At 36.1% G+C, this 17,387-nt stretch overlaps 1 protein-coding gene across 1 annotated transcript in view; it reads right to left on the bottom strand.

Annotated features, from left to right (window-relative positions):
* Positions 1–17,387, bottom strand: part of LOC105476177 (neurotrimin) — a 1,408,523-nt gene that overhangs the window by 1,304,194 nt on the left and 86,942 nt on the right. The window contains exon 2 of the mRNA XM_011731850.3: positions 13,011–13,171. The gene's annotated coding sequence lies outside the window, so the exon portion shown is untranslated. The remainder of the gene's footprint in view (positions 1–13,010; positions 13,172–17,387) is intronic.

Raw genomic sequence — 17,387 nt, 5'->3', positions numbered from 1 at the left:
TCCACATAACAATTTGATTTCAGCTTCCCAAGTCTATCTGCACTTTCCCTAGGAAGGAAACCACGTTACACATATGGGAAGGTTTTGATCTCCTTAAATCCCAAGGAGCTCAGTATCGATGGGTAAAATGAATCAGAAATTTGTTCACAGACAGACCTGTGTCCAATTCTGGCCCTAATCCTGACTGTGACTTTGGATGGGGTTCTTAAACTTTCTTAAGTTCACTACATAGTAAAAGATGATTGTCCTGATGTCACTGGGCTGTGTTGTTGCCAGAGGAGAAAAAGCACCTAGCAAATTTCAGGGACTCAGCAAAATGTCCCTTTTCCCCTCTTATCCCCCACGCTTAGCCACAAGGCCTGATTCCCATTCAAGCCGCTGTTAATAAGAGACTTGACCTTTTAAAGCAAGAAATTCATGATTTAACACTCCCAGCAGCTGTCTATGCTGGAAACCACAGACTTTCCACAACCTCCCCGTTTGCATTCACATGGGTAGTTGAATACTACCACTGAAAGTTTAAAAGTTTTGTCTTCAAACGTCTCTGGGGGTGGAGATGGTTGCAAAAGTGGGTGTTGGGGAGGGCAGGGTGGCTGAAACAGTGCCTTCAGACATACAAAGTGTAAAACCTCCAGCGTAAGCCAACCTGTCACTCTTGGTGTGGCCTGTGAAATTGTTATGGCCTGGAGCACGTAGGTCACCTCTCCTTGGCAGGAATCCCAAAGGCTTTAGCATTCATGACTGCCTGGCATTTCCCAGGGTTCTCCTGTGAGCTACAAAGATGTCCGTTAGCTTGCTGTCAAATGAAAGATATATTACTCCCCTGTCTTTCTTACCTGTCATCCTCTCACACGCTCAGATAATTTAGTCTGGGACACACAGTTCTCCAAGTCAGCCATATTGAAACAATCTCGCGTACTCCCACATTTCTCTGCAACCTGGAGAAACTAGGTGTGATTTCAAAGCCAACTGTTCAAAGAGAACAGGAAGCTGGGTCTGGGAGAAGAGGTGGAGCTGTTTGCCTTGCAAAGTTTTTTGTTAATTTTAGTTCCTGTCCCCAGGCCTTTGGTTACAACTAGAGAGAACTTCCTCCAGCCTGATAAAGTGAACACAGCGTTTCTCAATAAACCTTGAATTGTTGGCCAAACCTCAGATCTAGATGCTTTTCCCTAAGGTGATGGCCACCAAAGCTGAGACTTAAAAGTAATAACAAGAATAGAAAACCGCAAGGATGGAAGAATGCTGGGAGAACCCAGGAGGCTTCACACAGGCTGAAAGCACCCTCTGCTGGGAATAAGCAAGACAGCACCACCTGTGCAGCCTCTCCCAATAGTTCGCCCATCACATTCTGTGTTCACACAACAAATACATTCACCTCTCAAGCCACCCTTCCCTCTCATCTGGGACCTGGGCCAGAATGCCTCTTGCTTCTCAGCTATATTTTCATTTTATAGCCTGCAAAATGCCAAAATAGACAAATGTTTAAAAATAATGTATTTGAAAACTATGATTTGGAAACACATATGTTTTTGGTATTGAACTGACATAAGTTTTGACTATAATTCCTTGGACATTCTTTGCATTGCAGCATAACAAGAAACCTTCAGGGAAGAATATAATAATAGGTGATTAAATTAGAAAATACTCCTGAACAGACTTGCACTGATCTGTCAATTCCATTTTTGCCTAGGAGACTCTGCCTTATTACTTCTATAGGTCATTTTATAGGTAATGAGGGAAAGGCAACGTCAGGTATACAAGAAGAAACCTCCTCCAAAGATTGTACTGGGATTTACCATTAATCCTTAAAGTGACATGCCCATACAAGCTATTTCTTTAAAGACAAAGCTACCTTTCGTATCTATAAACAGATACAGCTCAAATGATAGAAGTAGTGTACTAGAAGTAGAGAGATCATTAGAAAATGTTGGATTGTCCCAATAAATGGGGATTAGACCTAGAGTCACAAGACTTGTGTCTTCTATCATTTTACACATCTGTGAGTAGTTAATGATTCTTTCAAGAAGTATTTGAGCATTTACTGCTTGCTAGACACCAAAATAGATCCTGGGACACAACTGTGAACAAGAGAAAGAAAATCTGCTCTCTAAAAACTTGCAGGTTGGTGAAGAGGACAATATAATCAAACACTACAGCTCTCTGGCAAGAGTGTTATGACAGGATAAACCCAGGGTATCTAGAAGTGGATGGCAAGGGGCTATAACCCAGAGAATCAAAGAAAATGGGTGCAAAAGCATATAAAGAACTATGTGAATGAGTTATTTTTTCTAATATGTTGCTTTTTATTGTGATAAAGTATACATAACATAAAACTTACTATTTTAACCATCTTAAATGTACAATTCAGTGCCATTAAGTACATTCACAGATGGTTGTACAACCATCATCACTGTCCATTTCCAGAACACTTTCATCAACCCAAACAGAAACTCTATACCCATCAAAAAATAATTTCATTCCGTCAGCCCCTGATAACCTATATACTTTCTTGTTTCCGATTTTGTCTACTTAAGGTACCTCTTATAAGTGAAATAATACGATATTTGTCCTTTCGTGTCTGGTTTACTTAGCATAATGTCCTCAAGCTTTATGCATGTAGTGCCATGTGTAAGAATTTCATTTCTTTTAAGAATGAATATCTGGCTGGGCGCAGTGGCTCAGACCTGTAATCCCAGCACTTTAGGAGACCGAGGTGGGCGGATCACCTGAGGTCAGGAGTTCAAGACCAGTCTGGCCAACACGGTGAAGCCCCATCGCTACTAAAAATACAAAAATTAGCCAGGTTTAGTGGCACATGCCTGTAGTCCCAGCTACTCGGGAGGCTGAGGCAGGAGGATCGCTTGGACCCAGGAGGCAGAGGTTGCAGGTGAGCCGAAATTGCGCCATTGCACTCCAGCCTAGGAAATAGAGTGAGATTCTGTCTCAGAAAAAAAAAAATTAATAAATGAATATAATCTATTGTATGCTTATACCACATTTTGTTTATCTATTTATACATTGATGAACAATTGGATAGTTTCCATCTTTTGGCTATTATGAATAATGCTGCTATGAACACTGGTGTACGAGTATCTGTTAGAGTACCTACTGTCAATTTTTTTGAGTGTATACCTAGAAGTGGAATTGCTGGATCCCATGGTAATTTTATGTTTAAATGTTTGAGGAACCACCATACAGTTTTCCACAGCAGCTGCACCATTTTACATCCCCACCAGCAATGCACAAGTGTTCTAATTTCTCCACCTCCTCACCAGCACTTGTCATTCTGGGGATTGTCTGTTTTAAATACATATAATAACCATCCTAATGGGTGTGAAGTGGTATCTAAATAGAATTTTGATTTTCATTTCCCTAATGACTAGTGATGTTGAGCATCTTTTCATGTGCTCGTTGAAAATTTGTAGATCGTCTTTGGGAAAACGTCTATTCAATATACTGGCCCATTTCTGAATTGGGTTGATTTGTTTTGTTGTTGTGGTTGAGTTACACGAATTCATTATATGTTCTGGCTATTAGTCCCTTAACAGATGTATTATTTGCAAATATTTTCTCCCACTCTGTGTGTTGCTTTTTCACTCTCTTAATGTCCTTTGATGCGCAAAGGTTTTTAATTTGGATTGAGTCAAAATTATCTATTTTTCTCTTTTGTTACCCATGCTGTTGGTGTCAGATCCAAGAAATCCTCACCAAATCTTATGTCATGAAGGCTTTAGCCTGCTTTCTTCAAGGAGTTCTATAGTTCTGCTCTTACATTTAAATATTTGACCGACTTTGAGTTAATTTTTAGATATAGTGTATACTTTGTGTATATTTTATATATTTTATTTGTGATTAGCCAGGGGTTACATATAACATCTTACTGTTACAATTATCTATTTTTAATTAATATCAACTTAACTACAATTACATATGGAAACTCTACTTCGGTCAAGCTCTGCTCCCTTCTTTATGATATTGATGTCACAAATTACATCTTTTTTTTTTTTTTTTTTTTTTTTTTGAGACAGAGTCTTGCTCTGTCACCCAGGCTGGAGTGCAGCGGCGCACTCTCAGCTAACTGCAGCCTCCACCTCCCCAATTCAAGCAAAGCTTCTGCCTCAGCCTCCCAAGTAGCTGGGATTACAGGAGTGCACCACCATGCCTGGCTAATTTTTGTATTTTTAGGAGAGAGAGGATTTCACCATGTTGGCCAGGCTGGTCTTGAACTCCTGATCTAAAATGATTCACCCACCTCAGCCTCCCAAATTACATTTTTAAACGTTGTGTGCCCAAAAGCATAAATACATAATTATTTTATTCATTTTTCTTTTAAATCCTATAGAAAATAAATAAAAAGTGGAGTAACCAATAAAATTATTATAATACTGGTTTTTATATTTGTCCATGGCTTTACCTTTACACATTTTACTTTTTACAGAATTGTTTTAGCTATTATGGTTCCTTTACCTTTCCATATAAATTTTAGAATCCTATTGTCGTATCTAAAAAAAAAGCTGGCTGGAATTTTGATAAGAATTGCATTAAGCTTGTGTATCAATCTGAAGAGAATTAAAATTTTTACTATGTTGAGTCTTCTAATTCTTGAACACAGTACAGCCTTCCATTAGTTTAGATATTCTTTAATTTTTTTCATTAGTGTTCTGTGGTTTTCACATCACAGTCCCACACATGTTTTGTGAAATTTACACCTAAGTATTTCAATTTTTTTGAGAAATTGCGAAGAGCGTTGTATTATTAATTCCAGTGTTTATTGTTAGTATATCGAAATAACAATAAATTTTTATGGCTTTTAGTGTTTTCTTTAAGACTACACTTGGTATTTTCGACCTAGGCAATTACATTGTCTGCAAATAGGAATCATTTTATTTCTTCTTTTCTGAACTGTATGTATTTTATTTCCTTTTCTTGCCTTATTTCACTGGCTAGAATGGCCAGCACTATGTTAAATGAGATAGGGAGCACAGACATCTTTGTCTTATTCCTGATATTAGGGAGAAAGCACTCAGTCTTTCACCATTAAGTGTAATGTTAGCTCTAGTTTTTTGTTTGTTTGTGTGTTGGTTTTTGTAGATGCTCATTATCAAGTTGAAGAAGTTCACCTCTACTCCTACTTTTCTGATAATTTCTATCATGAACAGATCTTAAATTTTGTCAAATACTTTTTCTGCATTAAGTAATATGATCATGTGTTTTTTCTTCTTAAGTCTTCAAATATGGTAGATTATGTGGATTAACTTCAAATATCGAACAAGCTTGTATCCATGGAATAAATTCTACTTAGTCATGGTGTCTTAGATTATTCGGACTGCTATAACAAAACACCCTAAACTGGCTAGCGCATAAATGACAGAAATTTATTCCTCACAGTTTAGGAGGCTAGGAAGTCCAAGTTCAAGTTACCAGCAAATTTGAAGTCTGGTGAGGGCCTATGTCCTTGTGCATAAATGGTGCCTTCTCACTGTGTCTGTCGTATGGTGAAAAGGCAAGGCAGCTCTCTGGGGTCTCCTTTATAAGGGCACTAGTCCCATTCATGAGGGTAGATCCTGAATGAGCTAATAACCCGTCAAAGACCCCACCTCCTAATATACCACATCAGTGATTAGGTTTCAACATATGAATTTTGGGGGGACACAAGCGTTCAGATCACAACACGTAGTATCTAATTCTTTCCATATATTGCTGAATTCTATTTGTGAATGTTTTACTAAGGATTTTTGCACCTATGTTCATGAGACACATTAATCTGTAGGTTTTTGATACTGTGTTTATCTTGTTTTATATCAGTGTAATACTAGAGTCATAAAATAAATTGGTAAGTGACCTGTACTCTTTTATTTTCTGAAAGAGACTGTGTGGATCCCTTTCAAAGATCTACAGAGGTGTTAGTTAGCAAAAGTATCCATTTTTTAAAAAATGTTTGGTAGAATTATCTAAACAGTCTAAGCCTGGAGGTTTCCTTTATTGGAAGTTTTTAAATTATAAACTCAATTATCTTAAAAATTATAAGGCTACTCAAATTATCCATTTTATATTGGGTGTGTTGTAATAGTTAACATTGCCAAATTTTTGCGTGTAGAGTTGTTTGCTGCATTCTTTTATTGTCTTTTTAAAATTTTTCTTTATTTTTAATTTGTATAGGTATGTAATAGGTATATATATTTGTGGGGTACATGAGGTATTTTGATACAGGCATACAATGTGTAATACATCAGGATCAACAGAGTATCCACCACCTCCAATATTCATCATTTTTTCATGTTATGAACATTCCAATTGTACTCTTAGTCATTCTGAAATGTACAGATTATTGCTGGCTGTAGTCACCCTGTTGTGCTATCAAATACTAGATCTTACTCATTATACCTAACTATATTTTTTCACCCATTAACATCCCCACATCCTCCACCTCCCTACTACCTTCCCCAGTCCCTGGTTGCCATCATTCTACTGTCTATCTCCATGAGTTCAATTGTTTTAATTTTTGGTTCTCACAGATGAGTGAGAACATGTGGAGTTTGTCTTTCCATGCCTGGTATATTTCACTTAATATAATATCCTCCAGTTCCATCTATGTTGTAGCAAATTACAGGATCTCATTCCTTCTTATGGATGAATAGTACTCCATTGTACATATGTATCACATTTTCTTTATCCATTCATCTGTCAATGGACATTTAGGTTGATTCCAAGTCTTGGCTACCATGCACAGTGCTACAGTAAACATGGGAGTGCAAATATCTCTTTGATATACTGATTTCCATTCTTTGGGGTATATACCTAGCAGTGGAATTTCTGGATCATTTGATAGTTCCATTTTTAATTTTTTGAGGAATCTCCAAACTGTTCTCCATAGTGGTTGTACTAATGTACATTCCCACCAACAGCGTATGAGAGTTCCCTTCTCTCCACATCCTCACCAGCATTAGTTATTGCCTGTCTTTTGTATAAAAGCCATTTTCACTGGGATGAGATGATCTCTCACTGTAGTTTTGATTTGCATTTTTCTGATGATCAGTGATGTTGAGCACACTTTTATATACCTGTTTGCCTTTTGTATGTCTTCTTTTGGGAAATGTCTATTGAAATCTTTTGCTCATTTTAAGTCATAGTATTAAATATTTTCCTATTGAGTTGTTTGAGCTTTTTATATATTCTGGTTATTAATCCCTTGTCAGATGGATAGTTTGCAAATATTTTCTCTCATTGTGTGAGTTGTGTCTTTACTTTGTTACTTGTTTCCTTTGCAATGCAGAAGTTTTATTAACTTGATGTGATCCCATTTGTCCATTTTTGCTTTGGTTGCCTGTGTTTTTGGGGTATTACCCAAGAAATCTGTGCCCAGGCTAATGTTCTGGAGGGGTTCCCCAGTGTTTTCTTGTAGTAGTTTCATAATGTCAGATCTTTAATCCATCTTGATTTAATTTTATATGGTGAGAGATGGGGTCTAGTTTTATTCATCTGCATATGGATATCCAGTTTCCCCGGCACCCCCTTATTACCCTTTTGATATTCATAGGATATGTAATGCTATCTCTTATTTCATTCCTAATATTGATAATTGTGTCCTCTCTGTTTTTTCTCTGCAATTTTTTTGGCAATTTCTTTTGATCTCATCTAAGCGTAATCTGTTTCATTGATTTTCTCTCTTGTATTTTCTGTTTTTAATTTCCTAGTTATCTCTTCTTGCTTTTATTATTTCTTTTCTTCTACTTGCTTTGAGTTTACTGTCTTCTTTTTCTAGTTTCTTCTGGTGGAAGTATTGATCCGATCCTTTTCTAATGTCTGAATTTGGTACTATAAGTCATCCTCAGCACCACTTTAGTTGTGTCCTACAAATTCTGATACGTTGTATTTTCATATTCATTCAATTCAATGTCTACTTTTATGTCTCTGGAGAATTTCTTTGACCCATAGATTATTTAGCAGTGTGTGGTTTAGTTTCCAGGTCTTTGGAAAATTTCCTGTTATCTTTCTGCTTTTGACTTCTACTTTTATTCCATTGTGGTTAAAGAGCACTCTCTGTATAATTTTAATTTTTTCAAAATCATTTGAGTTTGTTTTGTGGCCCAGGATAGTCTATCTTGGTATATGTTCCATGGGTATTTAAGAAAATGTGTAGCTGCTGTTGTTGAGTGTTCTATGAATGTTGAATATACCCTGTTGGTAGATGGTGGTGTTGAGTTCTTCTATATCTTTGCTAATTTTCTTATTGTTTTATGAGTTGTTGATAGAGCAATGTTGAAGTTTCCAACTATAACTGTGGATTTGCCTAATTCTCATTTTGGTTGTACCATTTCTTGCTTCATATATTTTGCAGCTCTGTTATCTGGTACATATATATTTGGGATGAATCTTTTTAAATAATGTACTTCTCTATCTCTTATAACATACTGTACTCTAAAGTCTAATTTATCTTATATTAATATATCAATTTCTGCCTCCCTTTGATTAACATTTGCATGATTTATCTATTCCTACCCATTTTATTTTATTTTTAATTGACACATAATAATTGCACATATTTATAGAATACAGTGTGATATTTTGATACCTATATACAACCTATAATGGTCAAATCAGGGTAATTAGCATACCCACCACCTCAAACGTTTATCGTTTCTTTGTATTGGGAAGATTCAAAATCCTCTCCTATAGCTACTGAAAAATATAGATTATTGTTAATCATAGTATTCTATAGGGCTAAAAACACTAGAACTTATTCTTCCTGTCTAGCTGTAATTTTATATCCATTAACCAACCTCTTCCTAGCCCCTCTTCCCCCCACCTTTCCAGCCTATAGTTATACCTAAAGAAAATACTTGTAAACTATTAATCTGACAACAGATTAATATCCAGAACTCAAACAACACAAAAGCAAAGAAAAATTTTAATAAGCAAATTATCTCAATAGACATTTCTCAAAAGACATACAAATGGCGACAAGTGTATAAAAAGTGCGGAACATTACTAATCATCAGGGAAATGCAAATCAAAACCACAATGAGATACTGTCTCACCCCAGTTAGAATGGCTATTCTCAAAAGAACAAAAAATAACAAGAGCTGACTAAGGAGAAAAGGAAACTTTTATACACTGTTGGTGAGAATGTAAGTTAATATAGTCATTATGGAAACCAGTATGGAGATTCCTCAAAAAACTAAAAATAAAACTACCATATGATCTAGCAATCCCACTACTAGGTATACAGTTAACCCTTAAACAACAGAGGTTTGACCTACACAGGTCCATGTATATGTAGATTTTTAAAAATATATATATTGGAGAATTTTTTGGAGATTTGCAAATATTTGAAAAACCTTATAGAGAAACCACATAGCTTAGAAATATTAAGCAAATAAGAAAAAAAAAGATATGTCATGAATGTATAAAATACATGTAGATACTAGTCTATTTTATCATTTACTGCCATAAAATATATACAAATTCATTATAAATAGTTAAAATGTATCAAAACCCACACACAAACACTTAAAGACCATATATGAAGCCAGGGGAAATCAAGAGAAACATAAACAAAAATAAAAATGCAGTATTAAATCATAACTGCATAAAATGAACTATAGTACACATTGTATTACTGTAATAATTTTGTAGCCACCTCCTGTTGCTATTGCAGTGAGCTCAAGTATTGTGAGTATCTGCTTAAAACACCGTGTGACACTAATTATCTCTGTGTGGGCAGTTTGTCTTTCCAGTAAATTGCATAGCACAATAAAAAGTGATCTCTCACAGTTCTCACGTATTTTTCATCGTGTTTAGTGCAATACCATGAACGTTGAATAACACTGTGAAACTCATACAAAGAGCCACTAGTGATGCTAGAGATGCTTCCAAGAAGCAGAGAATAGTCACAACATTAGAAGAAAAAGTTGATTTACTTAATATGTACTGTAGATTGAGGTGTGTAGCTGTAGTTGCCCACCATTTCAAATGAATACAGTGTAAAGACCATTGTGAAAGAAAGGAAAGAAAAATGGTGAACCTGTCACTGCAGCTATTCCAGCAGGCATGAAAACCTTGCACTTTTTGTGAAATATTAATATCTTCTCATCTCATATTGAAAATGCAGCTTTTATGTGGGTTCAGGATTGCTATAAGAAAGGCATACCTGTAGACTCCACTATGATTGGAGAAAAAACAGTCATTATATGACAACTTGCAGCAATAGGAAGGTGAACGGTCTAAAGCTGGAGAATTTAATGCCAGCAAAGGATAGTTTGATAATTTTAACAAGATGTTTAGCTTTAAAAATGCCAAGAAAACAGGAGAAGCAGTTTCTGCTGACCAAGAGACAGCAAATAAATTCCCAAATGCTGTTAAGAAAATCATCAAAGAGAAGGCCACGCATGGTAGCTCATGCCTGTAATCCCAGCACTTTGGAAGGCCAAGGTGGGTGGATCACCTGAGGTCGGGAGTTCGAGACCAGCCTGACCAACATGGAGAAACCCCATCTCTACTAAAAATACAAAATTAGCCAGGCGTGGTGGTGCATGCCTGTAATCTCAGCTACTCGGAAGGCTGAGGCAGGAGAATCGCTGGAACCCAGGAGGCGGTAGTTGCAGTGAGCCAAGATTGCTCTACTGCACTCCAGCCTGGGCAACAAGAGCAAAACTCCATCTCCAAAATAAAAAAAGAAAGAAAGAAAAAGAAAATCATCAAAGAGAAAAAACATCTGCCTGAACAAGTTTTTAATGCAGACATAAGTGTGCCAGTTAGTGGAGGGAGGTTCTGGGTGAGGCCACAAAGGACATTTATTAGTACGGAGGAGAAGTGAGCACTAGGATTTAAAGCAGGGAAAGGATAGACTAACTCGACCATTTTGTGCAAATGTAGTCAGGTTTATGATCAAGAATGCCCTTATCCATAAAGTTACTAACTTCCAGACCTTGAAGGGAAAATATAAACACTAGCTGCCAGTCTTTTGGTTGTACAACAAGAAGGCCTGGACAACAAGAATACTTTTTCTCAAGTGGTCCCAGCAAGTTCAGCACTGAAGGCACTGAAATGGCCTCCTTGCCCCCAAGCACAATGTCTCTAATTCAGCTTCTAGATCAGGGAGTTATCAGGCTCATTTGCACTTGGTAGTGTACGGAAAGGATTGTCAACTCTATGGAAGAGAACATCATGAATGTTTGAAAAGATTACACCAGTAAAGATGCCATCATTGTTACAGAAGAGGCCACAGAAGCCATCAGGTGGAAAACAATAGATTCCTGCTGGAGGTAACTGTGTCCAGATGCTGTGCGTGGTTTCGTAGGATTTACAACAGAGAAGACCAAGGAAATCATCAAAGAGATTGTGAATATATCAAAAAGGTGGGACATGAAGGGATTCAAGATATGAATCTCAGAGATATTCAAAATCTAATAAACACCACAGCAGAGGAATTAACAGAAGACAACTTCATGGAGATGAGCGCTTTTGAATCGGTACTAGATGATGTGGAAGAAGACATAGAAGAGGCAGTGCCAGAAAACAAATTGACATTAGATGATCTGGCAGGAGGGTTTCACTTATTCACGACTGCTTTTGACTTCTTTTACAATGTGCTCCCTTCTATGACATGGGCACTGAAAGTAAACCAACTGATGAAAGCAGGAGTAGTACCATATAGAAACACTTTTAGAGAAATGAAAAAAAAAGTCAGACAAAAATTATGATGTATTTCCATAAGGTTACACCAAGTGTGCCTGCCCTACCTGCCTCCCCTTCAACCTCTTACACCTCTTCAACCTCAGCCATCTTTGAGAGCGCAGGACCAACCCCTCGCCTTCCTCCTCCTAATCAGCCTACTTAATGTGAAGAGGCAAGGATGAAAACCTTTATGATGATCCATTTCTACTTAATGCATAGTAAATATATTTCTCTTCCTTATTTTTTTAATAAATTTTTTCTCTAGCTTACTTTATTGTAAGAATACTGTATATAATACATATAACAGAAAATATCTATTAGTCAATTGTTTATGTTATCAGTAAGGCTCTGGTCAACAATAGGCTATTGGTCGTTAAGTTTGGGGGGAGTCAGAAGTTAATGTGTGAGTTTTCAGTCGCACAGGGGCTAGCATCTTTAACTCCCACATTATTTAAGGGTCAACTGTATATCCAGAAGAAAGGGAATCAGTATGTTGAAGTGATATCTGTACTGGCATGTTTATTGCAGCACCGTTCACAGTAGCCAAGACATGGAATCAACCTAAGTGTCCATCAATAAGATAATTAGATGAAGAAAATGTGGTAGAGATAGATAATTGAATACTATTCATCCATAAAAAATAATGAAATCCTGTTATTTGCAGCAATATGGATGAGCCTGGAGAACATTACGTTAAGTCAAATAAGACAAGAACAGAAAGGTAAGTACTGCATGTTATCATTCATATGTGAAAGCTAAAAATGTTGATCTCTTATTCCTACCTTTTATTTTCAACTTGCATGTAGTTTGTGAATTTCTTACAAACAGCAGATTGATTCAAGTATTTTAATCCAGTTTGACAATTGTCTTTTAATTAATTATTGATATGTCAGTGCTTAAGTCTACCATTCTTTTGTGTTTGTTCTCTCTGCTTTTAGTTTCTGGGGTCTTTTTTTCCTAACTTCCTATGTTACTTAAGCATTGCTAGAATTCCTTTTTAATATACGTATAATAATTATAGTGTTATCTCTGTATAGGTGTTCTAGTGGTTGCTCTAAATATTACATTATATGCACATAACATTTCATAGTCTAATTGTAACTTTACCAGTTTCTGTAAACTATAAAAACCTTACCTCTTTTATGTCCTTTTACCTTCTTCCATTAATAATATAATTGTCTTAAATGTTTCTTCTGCACACATTTAGAACCACATCAAACAGTATTACATTTCTGCTTCAACCTCAAAATGTAATTGATAAAGGTCTGGAGTAAAAGGAAACCCTGTTAGCCTGTTACATTTGTTTACCATGTTTTTCTCAGATTTTTGCTTACCACGTTCTTTCTTTCTTCCTGATGTTCCATGGTTTCTTCTTCTACCACTGCATTTCTGTTTAGAAAACTTTCTTTAGCTGTCCTTTCTGGGTATAGATGGGCTGGAAACAAATTGTCATAGTTTTCCTTCATCTAAGAATCAGATGATTTCCTCTTCATTCCTGAAAAATATTTTTGCTCAGTATAAGATGCCAGTGGACAGTTCATTCTTTTCACTGCTTGAAAAATATTGTGCCACCTCCACACGGACTACATAGTTTCTGAAGAGAGATCTGCTATTATTTAAAGTGTTTTCCCCCATAGCTAAAGTATCATCTTTCTGTGGCTGCTTTCAAGATTTTAAAATCCTGTAACTTTAGTTTTCAAAACTCTCATTCGGATGTGTCTGATATAGATTTCCTTAGGTGTATCCTCTTTGGGGTTGGATCAGCTTCTCATAAAGGCAGATTTATGTCTCTTGCCAGGTTTTCTGCCATTACTTACTCAAGCCATTTTTCAGTCCTACCCTTTCTCCTCTCCTTCCAGAAATCCAATGACATGAGGCTTAGATCTTTTCTTATATTCCCATATCTCCCTGAAGCTATATTTATGGTTTTTTTTTTTTGGCTTTTAATCTATTTTCCCTCTGTTATTCAGATCGGATAATTTGGTTGTTCTATTTTTGAGTTCACTGATTTTATCTTCTGTCCCCTCCATTATGCTGTTGGGCACATACAGTGTTTTTTTGTTTGTTTGTTTGTTTGTTTTGGTTACTATATTTTCAGTTCTAAAATTTCTGTTTGTAAATATTTCTATTGTTATATCCTCTATTTCTTTGCTTTGACTTTCTGTTTCTTTGTGGAGGCTTTAATATTTTTGTTTCAAGCAGGTTTGTAATTGCTTATTGAAGAACTTTTAGCATAACCACGTTAAAGTCTTTGTGAGATAATTCTAACATGTCTGTTACCTTGGTATTGGCATATCTTGATTATCTTCTACAGTCACTTTGGACTCTTTCTGCTTCTTGGTATGATAAGGGATTTTTTACTGAAATCTGAACATATTGCTATTATGTTATAAGGAGGGATCTCATTTAAACCTTTTGTTTTACCTGGCTTTTCCTGACACTTCTCTGATGAGGGAATGTGGTATGCACCACCTTGTTACTGCCAGTTAGAGGTAGAAGCACAGGTTCCCCACCTGGCCTTCATTGTCACCTGAGGTGGGGTGTTCTCTGTTACTGCTAGGCAGCTGCAATGGTTCTAGTGCCTCATGTGGTATCCACTGATACCATAGTGAGAGCGGCCTTATTGCCACTGAACAGTGACAAAGGCCCTGACTCTTAGCTAGGCCTCCTATGATGCCATCCCAGTGAGGAGGGGGAGGGATCCCATGTCACTGCCAGGTGGGTGTGGAAGTCCCAGCCCCATATATGGTCACCATTGACACCACAGTGGGGATACCCCGCTACTATGTGGTGGGGATAGAAGTCCCAACACCCTACTTGGTCTTCTCTAACACCATTCCAGTGTGGGTATTGAGCCATGTCATGACAGCCTTGCAAGGGCGGGCATCTAGTCTCCCTACTCAACCTTTGCTGGTTGAATGGAAATGATGGACAGTTTTTTCTGTGGTGTTTTGCAGAAAGAGAGATGTTATTGTTCATACTTCTAGTCCTTTCTGTCCTTCTCGGCTTCCCTTTCTTGGACTTTTAGCTAGAAGAGCCGGCTTTTCTCGTTTTTCATTTGTTTGGGTTTTGTTTGTTTGTTTGGTTTGGTTTTTTTTGTTTTTTCTCTGTGCCCACTGGCATTTCTGGGCTGCTAATTTCTCCACCAAAAAGTCTGGAATATAGAAGACAAAAAGAAAATTCAGGGAACCCACCACCAAGTCATTCTTCTGGCCCCAAGGCCCTAGCCAGTCAGCATTCTTCTTTCTACCTTTCAGAGCCTTCTTATGTTTGATTTATATAAACAGATATGCCTCAACTTACAATGCTGTTACATTCAAATAAATCCATTGTAACATGGTAACATGAAAATACTGTTTCAAAAATGCATTTAATACAGCTAACCAATGGCCTACTTTAAATATGCTTAGAACACTGAAATTAGCCTACAGTTGGGCAAAATCAGCTGGCAACACAGAACACTGCAGAGTCTTAGATGCTCACACTCCTGATTCTGTAGCTGACGGGGACCTGCAGACACTGCCCAGCATCACAGGAAGGTATCATACCACACATCCCTAGCCCAGGAAACATCAAAATTTAAAGTGTGAAGCATGGCTTATACTGAATGCATTTTTCTTTCACACCATTATAAAGTTGAAGTCAGACCATTGTAAGTCAGAGACTGTCTATAGAACAAAAAGTAGAACATGAAGCAAGGTAAAAACTGTACTCAGAAGATAATGTATAACATAAAAATGTTTTTATTATTAAGAAAACTGAAAATGAAAGAGTCCTACTAGGTTTTTAATTAAGAAAACAATAAAACTATTTTAGAAAAGAAGGTAGATATTTTATAAATAAAAAGGCATAAATCTATAAAACAAAAAGCAAATGTTTGTCTTGTGCACTATGATATGCTACACATCCCAAACTTTAGTTTACACACACACACACACACACACACACATATATATATTTTGCATGTTTTGCTGAGCTGGCATGAAATTTGAAAGACTTGAACACTACACTTAACAAGCTTCATCTAATGCAAATACAGAAAACAGTGTTAGAGGAACACACCTGGTATGTCATTTCATGTGGTGGGGATTTCATTAGAGTAACACTTCTGGCCATTCTTCAATCCTAACATACTCTTCCCCAAAGGATTAATCTTATCGTTCAGCATAGAAAGAAAAATGTGGCATACAGATGCCTAATCCTTCCCCTTCTCTTTTTCTTAGAACTAAGCTTCTGATAGGGACTAAATAATCTGCTCTAATACTCTCTGACTTAACTTGGCCATAGTAACTACCATCCATTATGAGAGAAGGCCACATCGGCCTAGCATGTCCCAAAACCACGTGGATTACTCTGCCTAAATGTTTAGTGTTAAGACATTCACTTGCCCATAGCTTTAAGCCACAGTCAAAACATCACCTTGATCAGTAATAAAAGGAATAAGTTGGACACCATCTGTCAACATTTTGTTTCATTTGTTGATGCTACCGGAACTCTTGAGGAGAAGACAGGTGTATTTGGTTGACTACCCTCTAAAAATCCAACAATAATTACAGGATGCACTTTTTACTTAAATTCGCATGGGACATTTGTTAAAATTCACAATATACTAGACCATAAAACACAGCTCAGCAAACTTCAAGGAACTGATAGCATATCAAATATGTTCTTCTTTAACTCAAAAGTCACTCAACAGAAATAAGTGAAAGGAACCATTGTTTTAAAAACTCGCTTTTGAAATTACAAAGTGAAACAATTTTTACTAACTCAAGAGTCAAGTAGAAGACTATAATGGAGATTTTATAAATACTTAATACTAAAACATAAAACATATAAAAATATATAGGATACAATGTTTAGAACAAATTTGTGACCTTAAATACTTATATTACAAAAAAAAAAGCTAATGAAATATACTCTTATCTTAACAAGTGTAAAAAAATCAGAATAAAAATGAATCAAGATTAAGGGTATAATAAACTTAAAACTAACCATTAATAAAATAGAAAACAAAAAATAACAAAGGTCAGCAAAGCTGAAAAGAAAGATCTAGGAAAAAACCATAAAATTTACAAATTTGTAGCAATATGAAGAGAGAGAACACCACCATTACCAACAACAGTAAAATAAGATGTAAGAAATATTGAGTATCTTTAGGCATATCTAGAGATATCTTGGATATTAAAATGACTATAAGTGAGTATTATGAAAAAATTCATGCCACTAAATTATAAAGCACAAAGAAAAGATGCAAATTCCGAGAAAAATATAGATTACTAGCACTGATTAACAAAGAAATAGAAAACACAAATGGTTCTACAACTATTTTTTTAACTGAAATATTCATTAATGTTTTCTGAATGAAAACGTGAGGTCAAGGCACATTTACAGGGAAGTTCTACCTAACACACAAAATAGAAAAAAATTTAATTTAAAATATTTCCAGACTATTTTTAAAAGGGAAAAACACATTAACTTGTATTAGTCAATTGGCATATTCTTTAATCTAAAACCTGACAAAATTGGTACAAGAAACAAAAATTATAAGCAAACTTTAATTTTGAACCTCAATGTTAAAATTCTAAGGCAACTATTACAAACCAAACAAGCAGCATATAGTATTTCAGAAATGGCCAAATTAGATTCATCTCAGGGATGCACAGTTAACCTGATATTATTGATAAAAATCAATTTTTTAATGCCAAAGTAGC

This window comes from Macaca nemestrina, chromosome 12, assembly GCF_043159975.1.
Source record: "Macaca nemestrina isolate mMacNem1 chromosome 12, mMacNem.hap1, whole genome shotgun sequence".
NCBI lineage: Eukaryota > Metazoa > Chordata > Mammalia > Primates > Cercopithecidae > Macaca > Macaca nemestrina.
The sequence above is the reverse complement of the archived record's forward strand: the minus strand, read 5'-3'. Positions and strand labels throughout refer to the sequence as shown.